The sequence below is a fragment of the Amblyraja radiata genome, chromosome 1, assembly GCF_010909765.2.
Source record: "Amblyraja radiata isolate CabotCenter1 chromosome 1, sAmbRad1.1.pri, whole genome shotgun sequence".
Taxonomy (NCBI): Eukaryota; Metazoa; Chordata; class Chondrichthyes; order Rajiformes; family Rajidae; genus Amblyraja; species Amblyraja radiata.
The window spans coordinates 178,431,984-178,445,760 of NC_045956.1; the positions used below are offsets into that span (position 1 = coordinate 178,431,984).

The 13,777-nt window shown below is 44.3% G+C and overlaps 1 long non-coding RNA gene across 1 annotated transcript; it reads left to right on the forward strand.

Annotated features, from left to right (window-relative positions):
• Positions 1-4,189: 4,189 nt before the first annotated feature.
• LOC116982410 lies at positions 4,190-13,469 on the forward strand. The gene is made up of 3 exons (XR_004414455.1): positions 4,190-4,246; positions 4,329-4,374; positions 13,413-13,469. It is a non-coding gene; the product is annotated as an uncharacterized LOC116982410 (long non-coding RNA).
• The last annotated feature ends 308 nt before the right edge of the window (positions 13,470-13,777 follow it).

Genomic DNA, 13,777 nt, shown 5'->3' on the forward strand with positions numbered 1-13,777 from the left:
ACATCCACTGGTTCTCCCTTATCCACTCTACTAGTTACATCCTCGAAAAATTCTATAAGATTTGTCAGACATGATTTACCTTTCATAAATCCATGCTGACTTTGCCCAATGATTTCACCACTTTCCAAATGTGCGGCTATCCCATCTTTAATAACTGACTCTAGCAGTTTCCCCACTACCGATGTTAGACTTACTGGTCTATAATTCCCCCTTTTCTATCTCCCTCCCTTTTTAAAAAGTGGGGTTACATTAGCTACCCTCCATATTTCTATGTTTCTATATTTCTATAGGTTCACCATGTTAATTCCTGGGATGGGAATTATGTTGATAGAATGGAGCGGCTGGGGTTGTATATTCTGGAAATTAGACGGATGAGAGGGGATCTTATTGAAACATATAAGATCATTAAGTGTTTGAACACGCTAGTGGCAGGAAACATGTTTCCGATGTTGGGGAACCCAGATCCAGGGGCCACATTTTAAGAATAAGGGGTAAGCCATTTAGAACGGAGATGAGGAAAAACTTTTTCACACAGAGTTGTGAGTCTGTGGAATTCTCTGCCTCAGAGGGCGGTGGAGGCTGGCTCTCTGGTTGTTTTCAAGAGAGAGCTCTCTCTTAAAGATAGCGGAGTCAAAGGATATGGGGAGAAAGCAGGAACAGGGAACTGATTGTGGATGATCAGCCATGATCACATTGAATGGTGATGCTGGCTCGGTGCCGAATGGCCTACTGCACCTGTTGTCTATTGTCTGTTGAAACTGAAAATGATCTGCTCGTAAGTCACGGCGTTTCCAAGAATATGAAACTGTGGCTTTTGGCCGAATATAACCTGGTGGTTTCCTGAAAATTCAGGCTTGGTTAGCAAAGCAAGAGCAACAAAGGCAAAGAGTTATGTATATTTTGTATGTATTTTCTTCGTGTCCTAGATACAAGAGTCACGAATGTTTTATTGTCACATGTTCCACATAGAACAATGATATTCTTACTTGCAGCAGCACAACAGAATATCATAGAGTCACTCGTCCCACCTGCATGCACCTGGTCCATATCCCTCCAAACCTGTCCTATCCATATATTGTCCAACTGCTTCTTAAACATTGGGATAGTCCCAGACTCAACTACCTCCTCTGGCAGCTTGTTCCATACACCCACCACACTTTGTGTGAAAAAGTTACCCCTCAGATTCCTACTAAACCTTTTCCCCTTCTATGGCTCTGTGCATCTACCCGACCTATTCCTCTCATGGTTTTGTACACCTCTGTAAGATCACAGCTCATCCTCCTGCGCTCCAAGAAATAGAGTCCCAGCCTATGTAAACATAGTACACTGTGCACAATATATTAAACAAGAAAAAAATTCAGCTTGTATATATACACGTACTCACACATAGTACATTGTAAACTATATATTAAACAAGAAAAAAGTTTGCTGTGTGTATATATACACATAATCACACATACATATACACATACACACGTACACATATACATACACACATACTATATATGTGAGACCACATGCAAAGTTTGGAACAGTACTTTATATTCTGCTTAGGTTGCTTAAAACCTAACACTGAATTCTCCAATTTTAGGTAACAATCCCCTCCCAGTCCCGCTGTGTTACTCGAGCATTTTGTGTCTATCTTTGGAGTAAACCAGCATCTGTAGTTCCTTCCTACACAATCCCCTCCCCACCTTGTTTTTCTACTTTCTTCCTCATTCCGTCCTGGATTTGCACCTATTCCCTTCTTCCCCCTGTCCCCTTCCACCTACATTCTAGCTTCACAATTTGTGCCTCATTTATCCTTATCTCATACTTCAAGGTTATTCAAGAAGTAATTCAAGAGAGTCAGGGGTTGGAAGTTAGTGGAGTTGCTATTACTAGGGAGAAGGTGCTTGGGAAGCTGAAAGGGCTGAAGGTGGATTAGTCACCTGGACCGGATGGACAGCACCCTAGGGTTCTGAAAGTGGTGGCTTTAGAGATTGTGGAGGCATTGAAGTGATATTTCAAGAATCACCAGAGATTGGGGATGTCCCAGATGGTTGGAAAGTTGCCAATATTACCCCGCTGCACAAGAAGGGAGCAAAGCAGAATAGTGGGAACTATCGTCTGACTTCGGTGGTTGATAAGATTTTAGATTATATCAACCACTCTCTCATTGAAAAGATTGCCTCTCAGGATTCTATTAATTCTTACCCCTGAACTTAAACCGATGTCCTCTGGTTCTTATTTCTCCTACTCTGGGAAAATATTCTGCTCATTCACCCTATCTGTTCCCTTCATGATTTTGTACACCCCTATAAATCAAGTCTCCTGAGAGGGTAGTGGAGACGGAGACTCTTGTGAAATTTATGAACCATTTGACTAAGCCTTTGAGTTATCAAGGCATAGTATGTAATTTTTAGTTTAGTTTCATTTAGTTTATTGTCACGTGTACTGAGGTACAGTGAAAAGCTTTTGTTGTGTGCTCTCCAGTCAGTGGGAAGACAATGCATGATTACAATCGAGCCGTTCACTGTGTTATGTATAAAGTGCTGATGAATGGGATTAGTTTAAATAGTTACTTGTTGGTTGCCAAGTTGGACCGCTGCACATTTGGACAATTGTTGGATTGCCAACATCTGATCAGGCACTTCATATATATTTTAGTTTAGATATACAGCGCAGAAATAGGCCCTTCAACCCACTGAGCCCACGCTGACTAGCGATTCCCGCACAGTACCACTTCCTAATACACTCGAGGGATGATTTACATTTATACCAAGCCAATTAGCCTACAAACCTGTACGTCTTTGAAGTGTGGAAGGAAACCAAAGATCTCGGAGAAAACCCACGCGTTCATGGGGCAAATGTACAAACTCCATACAGACAGCACCCGTAGTCGGGATCGAACCTGGGTTTCTGGAGCTGTAAGCACGATCAGACAGCAACTCTACCGCTGCACCACCGTGCTGACCTATATCATCTCATTGACAATTGTGGTCAGGCATCAAATACTAGCCGTGCCAGTGAAACCCCCTTCCCAGCTGTTCTCAGGCAATTGAACCATCCCAACACAACTAGAGAGCAGTCCTGCACTACTATCTACCTCATTGGAGAACTTCGGACTATCTTTGATCGGACCTTACAGGACTAAACGTTATTCACGCTACTCTCTATATCATATATCAGTGCACTGTAGATAGTTTGACCGTCTATCTACGACTGCACCTCGGTACACTTGATAATAAACTAAACTGAACTTAAAATTATTACATTGGCAAGGAAGGGATGAAGAGTTTTCTCTGGGAATGAAATATCATGTTTTCATGGAAACCATAATTGACAGTATCTTTGTATTCCAGATTGATATTTAACTAAGTTATCTGAATTGAAATGACCTCGTGTCCACTGCCTGAGTAGTTCACTATATTCATAGAAACATAGAAACATAGAAACATAGAAATTAGGTGCAGGAGTAGGCCATTCGGCCCTTCGAGCCTGCACCGCCATTCAATATGATCATGGCTGATCATCCAACTCAGTATCCCGTACCTGCCTTCTCTCCATACCCTCTGATCCCCTTAGCCACCAGGGCCACATCTAACTCCCTCTTAAATATAGCCAATGAACTGGCCTCGACTACCCTCTGTGGCAGGGAGTTCCAGAGATTCACCACTCTATGTGTGAAAAAAGTTCTTCTCATCTCGGTTTTAAAGGATTTCCCCCTTATCCTTAAGCTGTGACCCCTTGTCCTGGACAAGTGCTGTGTTCATGGGGCTGTGTGGCCTGTAATTTAAATGTACCACAGCATGAAAACAGGCCCTTCGGCCCAACTTTAACCTTTAAACCTACTCGACTGGCAGCTTTGGCTTTCAACTCCATCCCTTCAGTAATTGTTCCTCAATTGTTCTCATAGTTGATCTTGTTGACTTTGTCAAAAATAGCATTAAGATGCTGTTCATTGGCAAGTATGGAAAGGTCAGTTGTCTTCTTCCTCTTGGGAGATGAGCCAAGGACAACAGTCGGGATCGAACCTGGGTTTCTGGAGCTGTAAGCACGATCAGACAGCAATGGGATAGTTCATCCAGTTAATCTGGTATTTTCCAGGTCCCATTGCCTGCAATTGGCCCCTTGATATCAGCTGATATCAAGGGGCCAATTAGCTGATATCAGCTGATAGCATATCCAGGTTATAAATTAAGGCGTTCTGCCTGGACACCGCACATTGTGGAAAGGGTGCATTGTTGAAGGAGTGAAGACTTTGGTGAGTAAAAGGCTGATTTAATTTTCTCCTTAACATTATTGTTGCCAATATGTGTGCTCATCCTTTACATTTTGATTTTCAGTGTCCGTCAAGAACTGGTCTCTGTCTCAAGACTTCAGGTCTCTGAGGTAATTAGATAAGCAGCTGGCGCTCCTTAACTGACTGAACGGACTCAGAACCTGTGGGTTTGAGGTGGTGACAGGGGAGGATGCTCTCAGCGGTAGACGGGGGAACGATCTATGATATGATGCGATAGAACTTTATTTATCCCAGGAAGAAAATTGATCTGTCACAGTCATAAAAGACACGATAGGTAGGCGGCCTCTGCAGTCCGTCTGCGTTTTTTATTATTTTATGTCTATGTTTTAATGTAGTTTTTGTTATTTTTGTTGGGGTATGTGTGTGGGGGTGTGGGGGGGTTGGGGGTAACTTTTAAATCTCTCCCTGCACGGGAGACCCGACCTTTTCTTTGTCGGGTCTCCGTTGTCGTTGGGGCTGCAACGAGGAGCGGCCTCCAACAGGAAGACCGGGGGCTGTAGTGCCGACTACTCACCTCACCGTCGCGGAGCTGGCCGAGTCCAGAGCGGGTGGAGCTGTGGTGGACGCTGCTGCGACCCGACCCCCGGAGTTTCGGTGGCTGCAACTGCGGGTTTGGCGGACGGTAACACCGGGAGCCCGCGGGTCCCTGGAGGGAGACCGCTTTTCAGGGCTCCCGCAACGGCGACTTCTCCCGCCCGAGTTGCGGGGTTGAAGAGCTCCTGGAGCGGGGCCTTACATCACCGCCCCGCGCGGCTTGGAATGGCCGCGGGAGTTTGCGAGCGCGCGCCGGGGGCTCCAACACCAAGACCCGGTGTGCGACCTTGCATCACCCGGCGTGGCTTAAATGGCCACGGGACAATTCGCCATCGCCCGCCAGGGGCTTTGACTTTGACTCTGACATCGGGGGGGGGGGGGGGGGGGGGGGGGGGGAGTGCAGTGGAGAGATAAGTTTTTTTGGCCTTCCATCACAGCGATGTGATGGATGTTTATGTAAAATATGTTGTGTCTTGGGTCTATTTGTTTGTAATGTATGGCTGCAGAAACGACATTTCGTTTGGACCTCAAGGGGTCCAAATGACAATAAATTGAATTGAATTGAATATATAAATATTAAATTGAAGTGACAAGTGGAAAGGATTGGGGATGTACAAATATGTGTGGGCGGGAGGGTAGTCAGTTTAACCTACGACAGAAGGGGAGGAGTGTACATTTTGAAGGCCACGGAGAAGAAGCCTCCTTCAATAGCAATAATGTCCTTCATCTAATTAGGAGACCAAAATTGCATACAATACTCCAGTTGTGGTCTCACCAGGGCTCTGAACAACTGCAGTAGGACCTCCTTGCTCCAAAACTCAAATCCTCTTGCAATGGAGATCAACATGCCATTAGCTTTCTTCACTGTCTGCACTTCCTTCATGCTTACTTTCAGTGACTGATGTACAAGCACACCCAGGTCTCGTTGCACATCCCCTTTTCCTAATCTGACACCATTCAGATAATAATCAGCCTTCCTGTTCTTGCCACCGAAGTGGATAACCTTACATTTATCCACATTATATTGCATCTTCCATGCTTCTGCCTACTCACCCAACCTATCCAAGTCACCCTGCAGCCTCATAGCATCCTTCTCGCAGCTCTCACTGCCACCCAGCTTTGTGTCATCCGCAAACTTAGAGATGTTACATTTAATTCCCTCGTCTAATATATTGTAAACAACTGGGGTCCCAGCACCGAGCCGTGTGGCACCCCACTAGTCATTGCCGGCCATTCTGAAAAGGACCCGTTAATTCCTACTCTTTGCTTCCTGTCTGCCAACCAGTTCTCTATCCATGTCAATACCCTACCCCCAATACCATGTGCTGTAATTTTGCAAACTAATCTCTTGTGTGGGACCTTGTCAAAGGCTTTTTGAAAGTCCAGATACACCACATCCACTGGCTCTCTCTTATCCATTCTACTTGTAACATCCTCAAAAAATTCCAGAAGATTAGTCAAGCATGATTTCCCCTTCATAAACCTATGCTGACTTCAACTGATCATAGAAACATAGAAAATAGGTACAGGAGTAGGTCATTCGGCCCTTCGAGCCTGCACCGCCATTCGATATGATCATGGCTGATCATCCAACTCAATATCCCATCCCTGCCTTCTCTCCATACCCCCTGATCCCTTTAGACACAAGGGCCACATCTAACTCCCTCTTAAATATAGCCAATGAACCGGCCTCAACTACCTTCTGTGGCAGAGAATTCCACAGATTCGCTACTCTTTGTGTAAAAAATGATTTTCTCATCTCGGTCCTAAAAGACTTTCCTCTTATCCTTAAACTGTGACCCCTAGTTCTGGACTTCCTCAACATCGGGAATAATCTTCCTGCATCTAACCTGTCCAACCCCTTAAGAATTTTGTAAGTTTCTATAAGATCCCCCATCAATCTTCTAAATTCTAGCAAATACAAGCCAAGTCTATCCAGTCTTTCTTCATATGAAAGTCCTGACATCCCAGGAATCAGTGATCCTGTCACTGCTTTCCAAATGAGCTGCTATAACATCTTCAATAATTGATTCCAGCATCTTTCCCACTCCCAATGTAAGACTAATTGTTCTATAATTCCCTGTTTACTCTCTCCCTCCTTTCTTAAAAAGTAGTTACATTGGTTACCCTCCAATCCACAGGAACTGATCCAGAGTCAATAGAACATTGGAAAATGATCACCAATGCGTCCACAATTTCTAGGGCCACCTCCTTGAGTACTCTGGGATACTGACCATCAGGCCCTGGGGATTTATCTGCCTTCAGTCCCAGCAGTTTACCTAACACCATTTTCTGACTAAGGTGGGTTCCCTTCAGTTCCTCCCTCCCACTAAATCCTCTGTCCCCTAGCATTTCTGGGGATTGTTTAAGTCTTTCTTAGTGAAGACAGAACCAAAGTACTCGTCTAAATGTTCTGCCATTTCCTTGTTTCTCATTATAAATGCACCTGTCTCTGACTGTAAGGAATCCACATTCATCTTCACTAATCTTTTCCTTTTTACATACCTAAGGAAACTTTTACATATACCCCGTAAGCTTTCTTTCATGCTTTTTCATCCTCTTAATTAACCCCTTTGTCCTCCTCTGTTGATTAATACATTTCTCCCAGTCCTCTGGTTAGCCCCTTCTTCTGGCCAATTTATATGCCTCTTCCTTGGATTTTACTCAGAGCTGCTGTGGATTTGGAAGCAACAGCAACAAAGATAAGCAGGAGAAAACACTGATTGGCTCTAGCCCAAGTGGTAGGAGAGTTAGAAGCGAGTCAGAGGGGGGAAAACAGTTGAAAACTGAGGAATTTGGTTTGTAAATTGGTAAATTAGGCAATTTATCAGTCAATATAAGCAAGACGGTGCTTAGGGAGCGGCAGTGAGTGAGCGGCCTTGTGAGAAAAGTGCCCTGTGAGAAAAGTCTGAGTCTTTGGCTCGAGAGTCTTCGGCGAGGAGGCTGAGGAAAGTAGGCTACGCAAAACGCTGGAGAGGGAGAGACGAAATAAGGAGATGTCAAGCAAGCTGATTCAGTGTGATGCTTGCAGTATGTGGGAGGTCAAGGACACTGCTGGTGCCTCTGGCTGCTACAAATGTGACAAGTGCATCCAGGTACAGCTCCTGAAGGACCGTGTTGGGGAACTGGAGAAGCAAGTGGATGACCTCAGGTTTGTCCGAGAAACTGAGTCGTTCCTCGACAAGTCCTACAGTAAGATTGTTACACCTAAGGGGCTGGAAGAGAGAAGGTGGGTGACGGTGAGAAAGGGAGGGAAGCATGGAATGCAAACGTCCCCGAGTGTTGTACCTCTTGTGAACAGGTTCACCCACTTAGAAGCTGTCGGGACAGAAGACGTTATCACACTGAGCGACGGACTGGCTTGCGAAGCAAATAGGGCTGTTGAGCCAAAACCAAAGAGGCCAACGTCAGGCAACGCCATTGTAGTGGGAGACTCCATTGTGAGAGGTACGGAGAGGGGTTTCTGCGGTAACAAATGGGTTTTCGAGGATGGTGTGCTGCCAGGATCCAGGATACAATGGACAGAGTGCAGGAAATCCTCAAGGGCGAAGGTGAACAGCCGGAAGTGGCAGTGCATGTCGGCACAAACTATGTTGGAAAGAAGGGGATGAATATTCTGCAGCGTGACTTTAGAGAGCTCGGAAAAATGCTGAAAAGCAGGACCTCCAGGGTAGTTATCTCCGGTTTGCTTCCAGTTCCTTGTGCTGGCGAGAGCAGGAACAGGGAGATACGGGACCTGAATGAGTGGCTGAGGAACTGGTGCACGGGGCAGGGATTTAGATTCTTAGATCACTGGGATCTGTTTTGGAGTAAGGGAGAACTGTACAAAAGGGACGGATTGCATCTTAACAGGTGGGGGACCAGTATTCTGGCAGGCAGGTTTGCCACTGCTACACGGGTGATTTTAAAATGAATAAGGGGGGTGGGGTGTCAAATGGGACAGTCGAGGATGGAGTTAAAGGGAAAGGGTTTCTTAAATGTGTGGAGCGGAGAGACAGTGGGGTGTAAAATGAGGGTAGAAGCAATAGGTAGCAAGGTGAAAAGTAAAAGTGGCAGGCAGACAAATCCAGGGCAAAAATCAAAAAGGGCCACTTTTCAACATAATTGTATAAGGGGTAAGAGTGTTGTAAAAACAAGCCTGAAGGTTTTGTGTCTCAATGCAAGCAGCATTCGTAATAAGGTGGATGAGTTGAATGTGCGGATAGCTATTAATGACTATGATATAGTTGGGTTCACGGAGACATGGCTCCACGGTGACCAAGGCTGGGAGCTGAACATCCAGTGATATTCAATATTCAGGAGGGATAGACAGAAAGGAAAAGGAGGTGGGGCAGCGTTGCTGGTTAGAGAGGAGATTAACGCAATAGAAAGGAAGGACATTAGCTTGGAGGATGTGGAATCGACATAGGTAGAGCTGCGAAACACTAAGGGGCAGAAAACGCTAGTGGGAGTTGTGTACAGGCCACCTAACAGTAGTAGTGGAGTTGGGGATGGCATCAAACAGGAAATTAGAAATGCGTGCAACAAAGATATAACCGTTATAATGGGTGACTTCAATCTACATATAGATTGGATGAATCAAATTGGCAGGGGTGCTGAGGAAGAGGATTTCTTGGAATGTATGCAGGATAGTTATCTAAACCAACATGTAGAGGAACCAATGAGAGAGCAGGCTATTCTAGACTGGGTATTGAGTAATGAGGAAGGGTTAGTTAGCAGTCTTGTTGTGCATGGTCCCTTGGGCAAGAGTAACCATAATATGGTTGAGTTTTTCATTAGGATGGAGAGTGACATTGTTAATTCAGAAATAAGGGTCCTGAACTTAAAGAAAGGTAACTTTAAGGGTATGAGACGTGAATTGGCCAAGATAGACTGGCAATTGATTCTTAAAGGGTTGACGGTGGATATGCAATAGAAGGCATTTAAAGACTGCATGGATGAATTACAACAATTGTTCATCCCAGTTTTGGCAAAAGAATAAATCAGGGAAGGTAGTGCATCCATGGATAACAAGGGGAATCAGGGATAGTATCAAAACAAAAGATGAAGCATACAAATTAGCCAGGAAAAGCAGCCTACCATAAGAGTGGGAGAAATTCAGAGTCCAGCAGAGGAGGACAAAGGGTTTAATTAGGAAAGGGAAAATAGATTATGAAAGAATACTGGCAGGGAACATAAAAACTGACTGCAAAAGTTTTTATAGATATGTGAAGAGGAGATTAGTTAAAACAAATGTTGGTCCTTTGCAGTCAGAAACAGGTGAATTGATCATGGGGAACAAGGACATGGCAGACCAATTGAATAACTGAATAACAGTCTGAAGAAGGGTTTCGGCCCGAAACGTCGCCTATTTCCTTCGCTCCATAGATGCTGCTGCACCCGCTGAGTTTCCCCAGCAATTTTGTGTACCTTCAATTGAATAACTACTTTGGTTCTGTCTTCACTAAGGAAGACATAAATAATCTGCCGTAAATAGCAGGGGACCGGGGGTCAAATGAGATGGAGGAACTGAGTGAAATCCAGGTTAGCCGGGAAGTGGTGTTAGGTAAATTGAATGGATTAAAGGCTGATAAATCCCCAAGGCCAGATAGGCTGCATCCCAGAGTACTTAAGGAAGTAGCCCCAGAAATAGTGGATGCATTAGTGATAATTTTTCAAAACTCTTTAGATTCTGGAGTAGTTCCTGAGGATTGGAGGGTAGCTAATGTAACCCCACTTTTTACAAAGGGAGGGAGAGAGAAAACGGTGAATTACAGACCATTTAGTCCAACATCGGTAGTGGGGAAACTGCTAGAATCAGTTATTAAAGATGGGATAGCAGCACATTTGGAAAGTGGTGAAATCATTGGACAAAGTCAGCATGGATTTACGAAAGGTAAATCATGTCTGACAAATCTTGTAGAATTTTTCGAGGATGTAACTAGTAGAGTGGATAAGGGAGAACCAGTGGATGTGTTATATCTGGACTTTCAGAAGACCTTCGACAAGGTCCCACATAAGAGATTAGTATACACACTTAAAGCACACAGTATTGGGGGTTCAGTATTGATGTGGATAGAGAACTGGCTGGCAGACAGGAAGCAAAGCGTAGGAGTAAACGGGTCCTTTTCACAATGGCAGGCAGTGACGAGTGGGGTACCGCAAGGCTCAGTGCTGGGACCCCAGCTATTTACAATATATATTAATGATTTGGACGAGGGAATTGAATGCAACATCTCCATGTTTGCGGATGACACAAAGCTGGGGTGCAGTGTTTGCTGTGAGGAAGATGCTAGGAGGCTGCAAGGTGACTTCTTGGATAGGCTGGGTGAGTGGGCACATGCATGGCAGATGCAGTATAATGTGGATAAATGTGGGGTTGTCCACTTTGGTGGCAAAAAGAGGAAAGTAGGCTATTATCTGATTGGTGGCCGATTAGGAAAAGGGGAGATGCAACGAGACCTGGGTGTCATGGTACACCAGCCATTAAAAGTAGGCATGCAGGTGCAGCAGGCAGTGAAGAAAGTGAATGGTATGTGAGCATTCATGGCAAAAGGATTTGAGTATAGGAGCAGGGAGGTTCTGCTGCAGTTGTACAAGGTCTTGGTGAGACCACACCTGGAGTATTGCGTACAGTTTTGGTCTCCTAATCTGAGGAAAGACATTCTTGCCATAGAGGGAGTACAGAGAAGGTTCACCAGACTGATTTCTGGGATGTCAGGACTTTCATATGAAGAAAGACTGGATAGACTCGGCTTGTACTCGCTAGAATTTAGAAGATTGAGGGGGGATCTTATAGAATCTTACAAAATTCTTAAGGGGTTGGACAGGCTAGATGCAGGAAGATTGTTCCCGATTGTTCCCGATGTTGGGGAAGGCCAGAACAAGGGGTCACAGTTTAAGGATAAGGGGGAAATCTTTTAGGACCGAGATGAGAAAAACTTTTTTCACACAGAGAGTGGTGAATCTCTGGAATTCTCTGCCACAGAAGGTAGTTGAGGCCAGTTCATTGGCTATATTTAACAGGGAGTTTGATGTGGCCCTTGTGGCTAAAGGGATCAAGGGGTATGGAGATAAGGCAGGTACAGGATACTAAGTTGGATGATCAGCCATGATCGTATTGAATGGTGGTGCAGACTCGAAGGGCCGAATGGCCTACTCCTGCACCTATTATCTATGTTTCTATGTTTACACTATCCTTGACTTCCCTCATCAGCCATGGTTGAGCCTCCTTCCCATTTCTATTTTTTCGCCAGAAATGGTTGAACAATTTCTGGAGTTCATCCATGTGGTCTTTAAATCTTTGCCATTGCATCTCCACTGTCAACCCTTTAAGTATAATTTGCCGGATGGATAATTATCTTAGCCAATGCCCGTCACATACTTTCAAAGTCTCTTCAAGTTCAGGACCCTAGTCTCTGAATTAACCATGTCACTCTCCATCCTAATGCAGAATTCCACCATATTATGGCCATTGTTTCCTAAGGGGCTTTGCCCAACAAGATCGCTAACTAAACCATCCTCATTACACAATCCCCAGTCTAGGATGGCCTGCCCTCTAGTCAGTTCCTCTACATATTATTTAAAAAACCCATTCTGTATACATTACACAAAATTCTCCTCCTCAGCACTGTTACCATTTTGGTTGGCCCAATCTACAGTAAACTGTATGTAGATTATAGTCACCCATGATAACTGCTGTGCCGTTGCTACACGCATCCCTAATTTCCTGCTTGATGCTATCCCCAACCTCCGTACTGCTGTTTGGTGGTCTGTATACATTTCCAACAAGCGCTTTCTGCCCTTGGCTATTCGCCATTTTACCCATACCGATTCTACAGCACAAAGCTAATGTCTCTACTTACTGTTACATTAATCTCCTCTTAATCTCACAGTTTAAGGATAGAGGGGAAATCCTTTAGAACCGAGATAAGAAAAACATTTTTCACGCAGAGAGTGGTGAATCTCTGGAACTCTCTGCCACAGAAGGTAGTTGAGGCCAGTTCATTGGCTATATTTAAGAAGGTGTTAGATGTGGCCCTTGTGGCTAAAGGGATCGGTATGGAGAGAAGGCAGGTATAGGATACTGAGATGGATGGCGGTGGAAGCTCAAAGGGCCGAATGGCCTACTCCTGTAACTAATTTCTATGTTTCTATGTTTAACCAACAATGCTACCCCACCTCCTCTTCCTTTCTGTCTATCCTTCCTGAATATTGAATACCCCTGCATGTTTAGCTCTCAGCCTTGGTCACCCTGGTGTCATGCCTCCGTAATTCCAACTATATCATATCCCTTAGCTACTAACTGCATATTCAAATCATCCACCTTATTTTGAATGTTTTTTGCATTAAAGTACAAATCTTTCAGGTTAGTTTTTCTTATCTCCCCTCTACTTCTGTCCTCCCTTTATGCCCCTCTGGTTCCCATCCCCCTGCCCTGTTAGTTTAAATGTGGCCTTTCCTACACTCTCTTTTCTGTTAACTGCACATATACGCTTCCACGTTGTTGACTTCACCTCCCCACTGTTCAGTTTAAACCCACTTTGTTATGTTTTCTATCACTAACAACAATGCAAAATACCTGTTTAATCCATCTACTTGTTTCCTTGTTTAGAATTGGAAGAGTGCCAATTTCTCCAAGTTGGAGCTGTTGGATTGGATTGGAATCAATGTGGGTAAATATTTTTGTTCGTTTTCTTTAAATTGATGATCAAGCAAGATTGCCAGCTTGAAACTTGTTTAGTTTAGTTAAGAGGGAAGGTATGTATTAGTTAAAGGAAATTTGGAAAACAAAGTTGTGACACTGATCAATGTATATGCCCCCCCCAGAGAGTACCAAATGTTTTTTCAAAACTCTGTTTGACATTATTGCTTTAGAGACTGAAGGTATTTTGATATGTGGTCATGGATCATAATTTGGATACAACAAGCCTAAAAAACCCCAAGATGCATCTGACCAAGTTTATTAACACATCAGTA